Below are 13,326 nucleotides of genomic sequence, written 5' to 3'. Positions count from 1 at the left end.
AGGAAAAGTAAGTTTAACTTTGCGTGTCGGGTCGCGAGGGGATCGCCGCCGGCTGCCCCCGGGAGGCAGGGGGGGCCACGGTCCGTCTCCGGGGGAGGGCTGCGGGAAAAGTAAGTTTAACTTTGCATGTCGGGTCGTGAGGGGATTTCAAATGTCATTTCAAATGTCATTTGAAATGACATTTGAAATGACAGGTACCAGCGCACCCAGGATACTGTATAGGCGCTGTATAAAGCGCCTATACAGTAAAATGGGTTGCGCGGGCCTAACGCCTCACGGACGCTTCTTGGACGCGGCTTGCATTTGCAAGCTATTTAAATACAGTATCGAGCGGTAGGTGAGCCGGACTGTGCGTGTGGCAAACGCAGTTGCGCCCGGCACTAACGCAGCTCTTCCTACCGCTCCTTACTGTATCGGCCCGTCAGAATGTATTCATCAAGTCCCATGAAGCACGTAGCCCTGAGTCTCATTCAAGAGCAAAATATTAGACCTCAATAGCTAAAGGCCTGGTCTGCAGAGACTACATACCTGTATTCAGGAACAATGTTCTCTCAAATGTGTTCTGATTGACAGGAATCAACCCCAAGCAACAAAGCAGATGCTGTAAACTTTCTTGCTAACAACATTTAGTCATAGCAATCTGAATCTGGATTTTAAACAAAATCACTTGAAGCTGCAGCTCCTAAGTCACTAAAGATGTCTTCCTTCCTTGAGTGGGATGATTGCATTTTATGCAGTGCATCCTCAAATTTATTTATTTATTTATTTATTTATTTATTTAATTAACCAATTTCTATTCCTCAGATCCAAAAATCTTGGTGAATTACAGTTTTTCCCCTCAGTCCATTTCTTTAAAACATCCTGAAGAGCAGTACGCAACACAGCATCTTCTGGATCCAAGCAAGACCGGGGCTTCCATTAGGCAAATTATTGCCAAAGAAAGGAGCACTGTCCTAGAACCACTGTCGAGGGTAGGAGGGAACACTGTGCTGGAGCTGCTGCCAACAGGTAAGTTGGGGGTAAAGAATGATTAAAGGTTTGCCTAGGGTGCCAAATAGGCTTGCATGATCCTGGATCTATGCCCTCATATTTGGGGTCCTTTCTCAGCATTGTCAAAGCTTCCTTCTTGACCCAGTCATCTCTGTCTCTTTCAACTATTTCCTTGAGCCAAGTGGGAACGTGGGGATATTGCTCCTTGCACACAGCTCCTACCATCCAACTTATTTTTGTAATAGGCTTTTCACCACTCAGCTGCAATTTATCCCATCAATCTGACAGGGATTCTTTACAAAAGACATTTTCCATATTCTGATCATCTCCTCAGTCACTGTGCTCATCTGCACTTACTGAGTCCTCTTCAGGTGTTCTCCCCATTGTTCTTTGCACAACTGTTGAAGAACTAAAACTGGACAGAAACCAGCATCCATGGGGTTCTTTAAATGCTGTTAAGCTTTCCAGTATCCAAACCACTGGTAGCATAGTTGGGGATGTTCTCCCTTCTCCCAGGATAGGCATAGGAGCAGGTTCTAACATATACAAAGTGGGCTGGCTGGGAACAGGATAAAACCATTGGGGTGGATTATAAAAATTAGCCATCCTGAGTTTATGCCTTATTCATATCTTCAGAAGCCTGTCCCTGGCAGTATCCAATTTCACTTGCATACAGAGTCCACAATAAAACATAGCTTCTGGTATATTGCTTACCAAGATCAATTGTATTCCGGGCATTTGTGAAGTAGCTCCTGTAGCTAGGTCTCCCAAACCCGGAGCCATTAGTCCTTTCCCGGCTGACCCTGCTGTAACCACTGGCCTCCTCAACGCAGCCTCTTTACTACTCTCAATCCTCGCTGCTCTAATTGTCAACTCTCCAACCACAATAACAGGTAATGCCTCCCAGGCTTTAGGCCTCCCTATGGGTCCTGGAAGTGTGGTTAGAGATGACTCTGTCTTTGCAGAGGATCAGGGTGGGGATGATTTGGATTAGGGGGAGGTGATCTCTCAATTTGGGGATGCTGAGTTTTTATAGGTAGTCATACTATTAAGACAGTAACAGGAAAAAGAAAAGAGACTCTGTATTCTTGAAGTTATTTAATTATGTGAGCTTGTGCGCACTTGTGCGCACTTGTGCGCATGTGTGTGCACCTATTTGTGTGTGCCTATGCTTGTCTATTACTGTGGTGGGAGCATGAGAGACAGGGCTTCACAGACAGAGCATATTAGTGAATATTACCCAGCATTGCTTGGGTTGTTTGTTCTATAACAGCCTTTGTGTGTTGTGGCTGTTTGTGTATGCTTGTGCTTTTGGCTGCCTATGCCTGTGGTGTTTGCATTGATGCCACTGCTTGTATGTAGGAGGTAGTATGTGCTGTATGTGTGTGGTGGGTGCCTGCCTGTGCCAATGTATGTGTATGCTTGTGTGTTCGTGACACTGCTTTGCAGACATAGCATATTGTCTGTGCACAGTATACCTTCCATTGTTCCAGGCACCACTTGGGGGCCACAGACAGACATGACAGTGTGACCAACCGACTGACACAAGCCTTTTATACACACACACATTCACATATTGATGCATCCAATTTGCAGGGCTTTGGCCAATCTTAATCTTGATTATAAATTGTATGCAGATGATATACAGTTTTCTTTACTTATTAAGTCATCCATTAAATAAACCTTAAAACAACTCACCTCTGTTAGTGACATTTTATGTAAAGAAGACTGAGATTTTGTATTTGGCTCAGTTTCAAGCTGAAGACACCTCTTCTTTTTTCTTATTTGAAGACCTGCAGATTCCAATCTTGGTGTTATTTTTATATGAACTTATTGTTGCATCCACATTAAGAGGGTAGTACAAAGTGCCTTTTATTAAACTGAGAATTTTGTAAACTTTCGCTCTCTGTTACAGCCAGATCATTTTCACTCGGTAGTCCAGGCATTAGTGATTAATGGCCCTGACTACTGTAATGCTGTTCACATAAGCCTCCCTGCCATCATATTAAGACCTTTGCAGCTTGTTTCACATGTCAGAGCACACTTGATAGCCTAGACTTATTTTTCTTTATATATTTATTTAAAAACATTTATTAACTGCCTATAACAGACCACTCTGAGCTAAGCAGTGTACAGTACATAATAATTACATTTCCTAATACATAGAAAACCTTAAAAATATTATTAATAAAAACTATTACAACTATAAAAACTTAATCGGCGGAAACATATCACACCAGTCTTGTATGCATTACTTGGTTCCCAGTCACATGGTGTGTCAAGTTTAAAGTGCTGCTACTAGTTTTTAAGGCGTTAATTAAGGTAAAATAACTCAAGTATATGTTCAACCTTAAAGATCTATGTTTCAGCCCATCACCTTCATGCACAAGGGAGAAATCTTCTGAAGATTCCATCTTTTCGGTACCTTAAGGTTATGTGAGACCAAAGAACACATTTTTGCCATGGTTGGTCCAGCCCTCTAGAACTCAGTACCTGAGGGACTGAGTGCAAAGACCTGCCTTAAAATCCTTTAGGAAAAACTGAAAGGACTGTCTACTTGAGCGGGCATTTAATGCGTAACCATTTTTGTAAAACACAGGCATGTTTACTGCATGTCTTATTCAGAGCTGTTCCAATATTTAATGATGACATTATATGTTGGACCAGCTCTATACTGACAATACACTGACCAGGACGTGCACTAACATCTGAAGGAAAATGTCTTCTTGAAATTCATTCAGTTAAAATAGCAAGACTTGAATTGACAAGAGAGAGAGCTTTTTCACTAGTGGGTTCTTCTCTTTGGAACTCGCTACCAGATAGTATTAGGACAATTGTTAACAAAAAACAATTTAAAAAGTCACTAAAAATATATCTATTCCGGCAAACCTTTATATTGGAGCTGAGAGCTAATTAGAACATTTTTTCACGATCAACATGCATGCTATTATAATGAAACTGTACAGGCTATATAGACTTATTTTTTTATAATGTAACCTTCAAGCATGATAATCATAATTGGCTGTATGATTGTACCATGTTAGTGTTGTTTTATTTGTTTGTATAATGTTTTTATTATATATGTTGTTTTTTAAGCTGCCTTGTGATGTTCTCCCGTGAAAGCACGGCATATAAATGTTAATACATTGAAATTCAGATACCACAGAATATATGTGTTTTCCCATCAGTTCTAGTGTTTGAAATGTCAGCAATGCTGGTTTTTGATGAGTGTCTAGGTTTTTGTTTTTTTTTGTTTTTTTTTTAAATTTACTGTTTATTAATTTTTCCATATTATTGACAAATTCAAGGTATAAAGAAAAGAAACAACAAGGAAAAACAACAATTCTCTTATATTACATAATAATACAAAAGTAGTATATCCCTGCCTTGAATTATCTTAAATCATTCATAATGCAAAGTAAAAAGAGACATACATATTATATCTGAGCAGATCAAAGAAATTAATATAAAGTTAACACTATACTATCATATCTCTCCATCTTTTACTCAATTTACCCCCCTTCTACAAGGGTCACTAGGAATGAGAATCCAGATATCCCCTCAATTGCTCTGGTTGATGAAAAACATACCTAGAGTCTTGGTATATGATTAAACACCGACATGGATATCTTAACATGAAACTTGCCCCCCTCTGTATAACTTCAGCTCTCATATTTATAAATTTCTTTCGACGAATCTGTGTCGAACGGGCAATATCTGGGAAAACTCTAATACTTTGACCGTAGAATAACTGATTTTGATTTCTAAAATATAATTTCAACACAGAATCTCTTTCTACCATATAAACAAATTGAACTAACAAAGTAGCTCTAGATGTTATATGTGTTTCAAAAGATTTTTCCAAAAAATCAGTTAGATCTAGATCTACATTTTCAGATTCCTCTTTTTGATTTTGTCCCTGTTCTCGTTTTTGAATTTGAGGAAGATAATATATTCTGGAAATCGTTGGTATAGAAGCTTCTGAGTATTTCAGAATATTCTTTATGTAACTCCGAAAAAGATCAATAGGAGACATCAAATTTGTCTTAGGAAATTTAACATTCTCAAATTCTGATTTTTTGACTGGTTTTCTAAATATTCTATCCTATCCAAAAACACTTAGGGGATACACCCAAAGTGTCGGAGAACCCCGAGGTTAGGGGTTCCATGGAATCAGAAACCCAGGATGATCCAGTTCTAGATGAAGAGGCCTCTACAAGGGTGGGAGATGATGTAATACAGATTACAACCTCAAAGAAATTTTCACTAGAAGAAATTGGGAAAATGATTATTCAAATGCAGAGGTCAATTAATACCTTATCTAATAAAGTACAGGATGCTTTACAGGTAAATCAAGTAACAAAACAGAGGGTGGAAAAACTGGAAGTAGATCTTAAGACTGTAGAAAAGAAGGTGGAATATAATGAGGAAATACAAACCAACCTGATAAGATCAGAGTGTCTAGGTTTTTATGCTTGCTTTTGGTGTAGGGTGGAATATAAATGATTTTTTAATAAATAAATAAAATAACCTGCCTAGGTTTATAGATAGGCGGGTAAGAAATGCTTTTAAATAAAATGAATTAATAATGATATAAGCAACAGAGAATACATATTACACATGTATAAGAAAACATAACCACAATTAATTAAAAGCAGTAAATATCTTATAAAGTAGATACTACTGAAAAATATGACCTAAGGTGGAAAAGCAAAATTAAAAAGATAGGTTTTTACGCCCTTCTTAAATTTTAATAAATTATCAGCAAAATGCTTCTGCTAAGGAAAATTATTCCAAAAGTGTGGTGCAATATAGAAAAATGCATATGTCATGCCTATGCTCTGCATGGAGGAAAATATTCATAACTGGGAACTCTCAGGATCTCACCCTGAGACTCAGGGAATTTGCATCAATTGCAGGGTCTCAGGGGAAACACTAGAAATCTCAGGGCCTCTCTGTTTACAGCGCAGCCTCTACCCTGCCTCAGTAAGCCTGCAGAGAACAGAAATAGGTAAGTCCGGAGCAGATGCTGCAAGCAGCATTTGAGGAGAAACTGGAGAGGGGCTGCAATACACACAAAACTCAGTTCGCAGCTTTGATTCCAGGTCTTGGGACTCACTCAGCTAAAGATAAACGGGCCGATACAGTAAAGTCCGCGGAAGAGCGGACGAACGCCCGCTCTCCCAGCACACGCAATCCACTATGCAAATTAGGCGGCGCGGTAGAAACGGGGAAAAGGAGGCGCTAGGGACATGTCCCTAGCGCCTCCTTTTTGACAGGAGTGGCGGCTGTCGGCGGGTTTGACAGCCGACGCTCAATTTTGCCGGGGTCGGTTCTCGAGCCCGCTGACAGCTACGGGCTCGGAAACCGGACGCCGGCAAAATTGAGCATCCGGTTTTCGGCCCGACAGCCACAGGCTGAATTCAAATTTTTATTTTTTACTTTTTTTACTCTTCGAGACCTCCGACTTAATATCGCCATGATATTAAGTCAGAGGGTGCACAGAAAAGCAGTAAAAACTGCTTTTCTGTGCACTTTCCTGGTGCCAGAAGAAATTAGCGCCGACCTTTGGGTCGGCGCTAATTTATGAAAGTAAAATGTGCGGCTTGGCTGCACATTTTACTTTCTGTATCCCGCGCGCATACCTAATAGGGCCATCAACATGCATTTGCATGTTGAGGGCGCTATTAGGTGCCGCGGGTTGGACGCTCGTTTTCCTCCCCTTACTGAATAAGGGGTAAGGGAAAACGCGCGTCCAATAGCCTGAAAGAGAGGATATGCAAGACATGGAGCTGTGACTTACAGGGGGTGGGGGCAAAGAGAGAGCTGGGGTCTGGGAGAGAGGACAGGGAAGAATGCTGGGGGGTCATCTCTGGAGGGAGGGACAGGGGATGAGGCGGGTGGAAGAAAGAGAGAGAAAGTGTGAGGGTGGGGAGTAGAAGAGAGAAATCTGGGGGCGGGGGAGAGAGTGGAAGAGAGAAAGCTGATACATATTATTCCATTCCATCTGCTAATCAACAGCAATCTCAGGGTGACCACCACTCTAAAGTTTCCAGGTACGAGAATATTCAGTAAAATAAAAACATGAAAGAACTGGTCTGAAATCTTGCTCCAGAAACTGGGTCACTTGCCAGCCTGTGTTAATTAATGTGGGTGAGTAAAAGACTGAAAACAGAAATCTTTCTTGCAACAGTCAGGGCCTGTCTGGGGAAGAGGTACATGCTCAGGCATTGACTCAGAGAAAAAAAGAAGCAGTAGGGTATAACAGCCCAACAGTGTAAACTGACCTTGGGTTAGCCACTTTCCTATGGATATCTATCAGCAGGGGCTGTGCTTGCCTCCTCTAGCAAGTTAATTTTCTATCCAGGTTAGGCCTACATTGTTTGTTCCAGACAGGACTCCGTTTGTTCAGTAAAACACACAGCTGTTTTAAGTAGGTCAATGAAGAGAGCACCAAATCCTTAATCCATAGGCAGAGATTTATGATTTGTTAACTTTTGTCAGTGTTGCAATGGTTAAATGATGTGGAGCAGGACCTGTTTGGATGAGTAATTGATTACAAACTAATCTTTTGACAGGGCCTGATTCATCAGTCTTTTCCTATAGACACTGGAGAAAAGCCTTACTGAATCGGCCCCTTAATGTTGAAATAGGTCTGTGATTGTCTCCAGACTTGTAGAGGTGATAAGAAAAGCTCTTTTTCCAAACTAAGGTGAGGAGAACCAAACATGCTCATTTCTTTTGCAGAATTCTTTTCAGAGATGAAATCAACTAGAAGCTACATTTAAGTCTATGAGCACGTTTTTTAGGAGCTCACTTCTTTTACACAATTCTGCCCAATGCTAGATTTATACCTTTGGCAAACGACACCCAATTTCTCATTTGTGCAAGCTAAATCATTTATGAAGGGTTTGCCAATTTTTTTACATGTACATATGTGCATATTTGTTAATACTCTATAAGAAGAAAGACCCAACAGGAATTAGACATTGGAGATCAATATCATTGCTTAATGCGGATTATCAAATTTTGGTATAAATTGGATTTATTAGACACCACTATAAGAATCAGGGGGCTGGGGGAGGCCAAGGCTACCTGAAATAGATGCCTCATGACCTCCACCATTCTTTGCTCACCCATGGACCTTTATCTTTTCATGAGTGCAGGAAGGGTGCTGGAGCCACTTCCAGGCCCAGTGGAAGCAGCCACCACAGGGAGTTAAGTGCAGGGGCTTAGCCGGCGTGTGTTCATAGGCTCCGACTCCAGGAAAGCGTGGGGCCTGCGAGTGAGTGCAGGCTCATTCTCTGCTTTCACTCCTCCCTGCCGCCATCAGGCCCGGGACAGGCCCCAACACCCTCTCTGCACGTCTAGACACGTGAGGCCAATGACAGAGGAGGGGAGAAAGATGTAGTTCACAGCACCGGAGGGGTGGGGATGAGAATTCAGAAGAGGCGTGAGATTTGTCGCGAGAGGTGAGAGGAGGCGAGATGAGATTTCTACACCATTTTGTAGCCTCTGTGAGAGAGGCAGTCAATAAATTAGAAAATAAATAAATGAGATCTACAAGTGGGAGAAAGGGAGGAGAGATTAGGTCCATGGCAAGGGGGTTGGGTGTCTGTCTGTGAGATGAATTTCACAGAGGGAGAAGAGAGATGAGGTCCATGGCAGGGGGATAAGGGAGGAAGAGATGGGAGGGTGTATATGGGGAAAGGAACTGCACCTGGATAAAAGCAGAATATCAAATCTTTATAAATAATATTTAAGAAAGATTTAATTCCCTCATAAGTTTTGCATTCCTCTCCCCACCACTCACACTCTTTCAAAGGTTTCAGCACCCTTGGCACCAGATTAAGTACAATAGTTGAGATAGTGATTTGTGATATACAAATGTATGCAATTAAGAGCTGCACTATTGCAGACAATCTGATACGTTTATGGGAAATATTTAAGTATGGAAAAATTAAGGAACTAGAAGGGTATATATATTACATTTGGACCACAAAAGGAGGCCTTTGATAGAGTAAACCATCAATATCTCTTTAGCATAATGGACAAAAAATTGAATTTTACTGCCTTTTATGACTCCAAATTTTGTATCATAGAAATCAAGGTCTTCAAAAAAGTATTTAAAAAATTCAGTGTTCCGAAAAAGGGAACAGACTGGAAGGGATATTAGCACACCAATCAAGGGGAAAACCATCCACACACTACCAAAGAGCTGAAATCAGGAAATGTGATCATGAGTTCCTCAAAAAGGGATTGAGGAGCTGTATACATGGCAGGGAAATGGTAGAAAACCCAAATTCAATGCTTAACAAAGATCAAATCCAGTTCGGAAAAGGTCACGCAGATGAAAAGAGCTTGTTATTGTTTCATCAGTGGATCAATACACTGGATCAACATTTACAATTCACTTTGTCATATCACAGGATTTCTATTAATTTTTTGGATATTAGGATCATTAAAAAGGAGAATAAATTGTCCACTACACTGCATCGAAAAGAGTGTGAAAGAAACACACTACTACATTATACGAGCTATCATCCGTACCATTTAAGGGTGAATTTACCGATGGGCCAATTTTTACGTATTAGACGAATCTGTGATTCCAGACAAGAATTTCTAATACAAGCTGAACAGTTACAACGTCGATTATTGTTGCGTGGATATCCATATAAATGTATTAAAAAAGCACAAAAAAAGCGTACCACGCTGAGCGTCAGTGGTTGTTATTAGAAAAAAATCCAGCATGTGAAGACACACGTCCTGTATGTACCATTCCATATACTAATCGAGCTGGACAAATAGCTGCTCTGATTCGCCAACATTGGCCGATTTTAAGAACCCATCAGACTTTTCAACGGTTTCCTATCATTACATATACAAGAGGCAGAAATATTGGTGATGTGGTTTCACATTCTTTTTTGATTCCTTGTAATAACCCTCGCTCATTGCAAAAGTCGGGCCATTGGAAATGCCAACAAGGAACACAGTGTGTGTTGTGTGAGCAGAGTATAGTTGGAAGTGATTGGGTAGATAAATTTGGTGTAATTCATACAGCTCGACAATATTCAGACTGTAGGACAACAGGAGTTATCTACTTAATTCAGTGTCCCTGTGACTTATATTATATTGGGCGCACAAAACGCCCCATTAGAACACGACTAATTGAACACCGGAGCTGTATCACCACTGCCAAGTTAACAGCACCAATGGTAATTCATTGTATTGAGAAGAGTCATAGTTTTGTTCAATTACAGTGGCGTGTTATAGATGTGGTCCCTTTAAACCCGAGAGGAGGGGATCCAAATCGGGCACTAAATTTACGTGAACAGCAATGGATCTTTCAAATGCATACAATGCATCCATCTGGATTGAACAATGCCATAGATTGGTATTCTTTATAATCGGAAGTGACGTAGGTAGAACGTCAACTAACGCGGGAGAGTTTAAATGTCGTAGTATTGAGATAGCCGGAAGAGAAGCAGTTAAGAACACGCTGAGAAACGCCATGCTGTCATAAAAGTGAGTACTGTTACATTGTGCTTAATGAACAAAAAAATCGCTTTATATTATAAGCAATATTCATTGATTTTTAGACGCAGATACATAGCCCTTGATGAAGGACATGATTTAGTCCGAAACACGGTACGGTGTCGGGCAAGAATTGAGCGGACAACAAGTGAGCTTGCGTGTATCATGAACAATGAACTGAGACGTATGAAATAGGATTGCAACTTGGTGCATTTCCAACTTCAGAATTTGCGTATCATGATGAGATAAGTATTATATTGAATATCAGGATTGAGAAGAAAAATTTTAAGAAGAATTTTTGCAATTACGTTATATGTGATTTTTCACGAATATTATTTTTCACGAGTATAATTTATGCTCAAAAAAATCTTAAAAAATATGGACTGACCGATGATTATATGTAAGGTTGAGTGATTATGGTTTAATTACCACACCATGATACCTAGTATGATGGTCAATATACTGGTGCTCAATTGCGTCAAAATGTGTAGCATGAAATAGGAAGGAGGTCAATTTAATTTACAGGGAAATGGTAGAAACAGAGAAAATATGAGATTATCTAAGGGAAGCTAAGATCCTGAAATTGGCTAGGAACACCAGGATAGGCTAGAACTCCCGATCATGAATCAGGAAGTTATTCGTTCTTCTCTATGCATTTCTTATGCACTGCTTTAACAGACAGAATAACTTGGTCCTCACTCACAGACAGAGGAGACCGCTTCTTCAGCTCCAAACTTTACTAACAGCTAAAACAAATAACAGAGTCTTACTGTACATAAACTGAAGCTGGGCCACAGAAATAAGAAGAGATGTAATGAAAATAATTATGCAGGGTTGGCCAAGTTGGCTGCTCTTTCACATAGGCCTGACCGGAGAGGAGAGAGAACTAGGGGGCAAGAAACTCCCAGGCACCTCTGCTTCAATCAGAGTTAACCCTTTAGAGTCGGCTGCATTGAATACAGCAGAAACTATAAATGTGCAGGCTGACCACCACTTGGTAGTACAAAGGCAAACACCAAAATTATGCACACAGCATTATCAACAGAAAAGCTGCTGTGGAAGCAGGACACTGTGAAATCAGGCCAACAGTGAATAAACAGGAAAGCACCTGTGGAGACAGGACAGAAGTATTATTCTCTATGAAGAAGTTAAAGCCAGTTAAGGCAAGTGGGATGGATGGATTTTGAATAAATTACCAGAAGAAATTTGCATTGCAACTGGCATCTGTTAGTGCAGTTATTTAAAACTATCTTGGAGTCCAAACATTTTCCACTTGTCATGTTTGACGCCTCAATAGCTATAATTCATAAAGACGGTAACTTTCAAACTGGCACATGGGTGCACATATGCACGTGTGCATCAGCCCATGCCCAGGGACGCAGCATGTTATAAAATAGCCCGGCTGCATGCACGTGCGAGCCAAATTTTAAGTAGGCACGTGAACGGTCGCACAAATCCCACTTCTACCGCGTAGATCGAGCAATTTTAAAAGAGGCACATGCCGTCGCCATTCCCAGTTTTACCAATTCGTCCCCAGTTTGCCCAGTTAAGAGGTAGGTCCTCCAAACCCTCCCTGGTTAAATAGCCTTCATTCCCCCCAATTAGGCTGACCCATAAAACCACGCATATCTGCCTATTTTCCATTTTTTAACTTACACGTCATACATAGCAGAAGTAAAGTTACGTGGCAGGGACCTCAGCGCACTCCGAGTCACGTAAGTATTTACATACACATCTCAGGTTCAAGCCCCGAAACGCCCGTACCATGCCCACACCCTGCCCCTTTTTGAAAACTTTCAAGATGGGCCCACTCCGGGAGATACGCGCGAATCTCAGCAGCTTTTAAGATCCACTCAGCGCGCACATATTCATACATCCCCTGATTAATGCGCGCGTCGGGCTTTTAAAATTCACTTTTAAGGGGAGAAGCCCAAAGATGATTGTGTCTCCTACCACCCAGTTTCATTATTATATTCGGACATGAAGATTTTCACTAAAATATTGGTAAATAGCCAGAATCGTTTATTGGGAAAAGTAATTCATAGAGATCATATGGGCTTCGTTTTAGGGAGACCAACGAATGATAATGGGGTGAATTTTCAAAACGTTACACAAGTAAAAATGAGCATACATGCATTAACGTAACCTGTACTCACATAATCTGTATTTTATAAACATCAAAAATACGCGCGTAATTTTGGTTTTGCGCCCACATGTGCATGCATAAAAAAGGGGCGGTCTAGGGGCATTCCAGAGTGCGGTCAACATTTACGCGCTTTAGTTGCTATTTTAAAAAAGACTTATGCACGTAGATTTGACAATTTGCATAATTTTATATCTGCTAATTAGCTTGCATAGTTATCAAATGTGTTTATAGTGTACTATTGGCTGGGTGTGAGGTCTGGGTGAACTGGGGAGAATTCAGGCTGAAGAACCAGGAGGGTTTCAAACCTGGAGAAGGACTGGGAAAACTGGTGGAGTAATTGGTAAACGTGATCATTTCGATTATTTGCACGTTTTAAAATATAGCAACACACATGTAATGCATGATTTACATGCGTAAGTCCTACTTTATTTGTGCATGTAAAATACATGCGCATATATTTTTAAAATAGGAAAAGTACACGTGCTGGGGTAGATTTTCAAACCGCGCGATTTGGCGTACTTTTGCTGGCGCATCAGGCGCAAGCAAAAGTACGCGGGATTTTAGTAGATACGCGCGTAGCCGCTAAAATCCTGGATCGGCGCGCGCAAGGCTATCAATTCCGTATAGCCGGCGCGCGCCGAGCCGCACAGCCTACC

General features: G+C 40.8%; 1 long non-coding RNA gene across 2 annotated transcripts in view; it reads left to right on the top strand.

Annotated features, from left to right (window-relative positions):
* The window catches only part of LOC115087626, a 144,812-nt gene extending 131,662 nt beyond the window's left edge, over positions 1 to 13,150 (top strand). For both annotated transcript variants that reach the window (XR_003855566.1, XR_003855565.1), the window contains exon 3: positions 10,590 to 13,150. This is a non-coding gene — a long non-coding RNA (uncharacterized LOC115087626). The remainder of the gene's footprint in view (positions 1 to 10,589) is intronic.
* The last annotated feature ends 176 nt before the right edge of the window (positions 13,151 to 13,326 follow it).

The sequence above is a fragment of the Rhinatrema bivittatum genome, chromosome 3, assembly GCF_901001135.1.
Source record: "Rhinatrema bivittatum chromosome 3, aRhiBiv1.1, whole genome shotgun sequence".
Classification (NCBI taxonomy): Eukaryota; Metazoa; Chordata; class Amphibia; order Gymnophiona; family Rhinatrematidae; genus Rhinatrema; species Rhinatrema bivittatum.
Note: the sequence above shows the minus strand (reverse complement) of the source record. Positions and strands in the feature narration are given on the sequence as shown.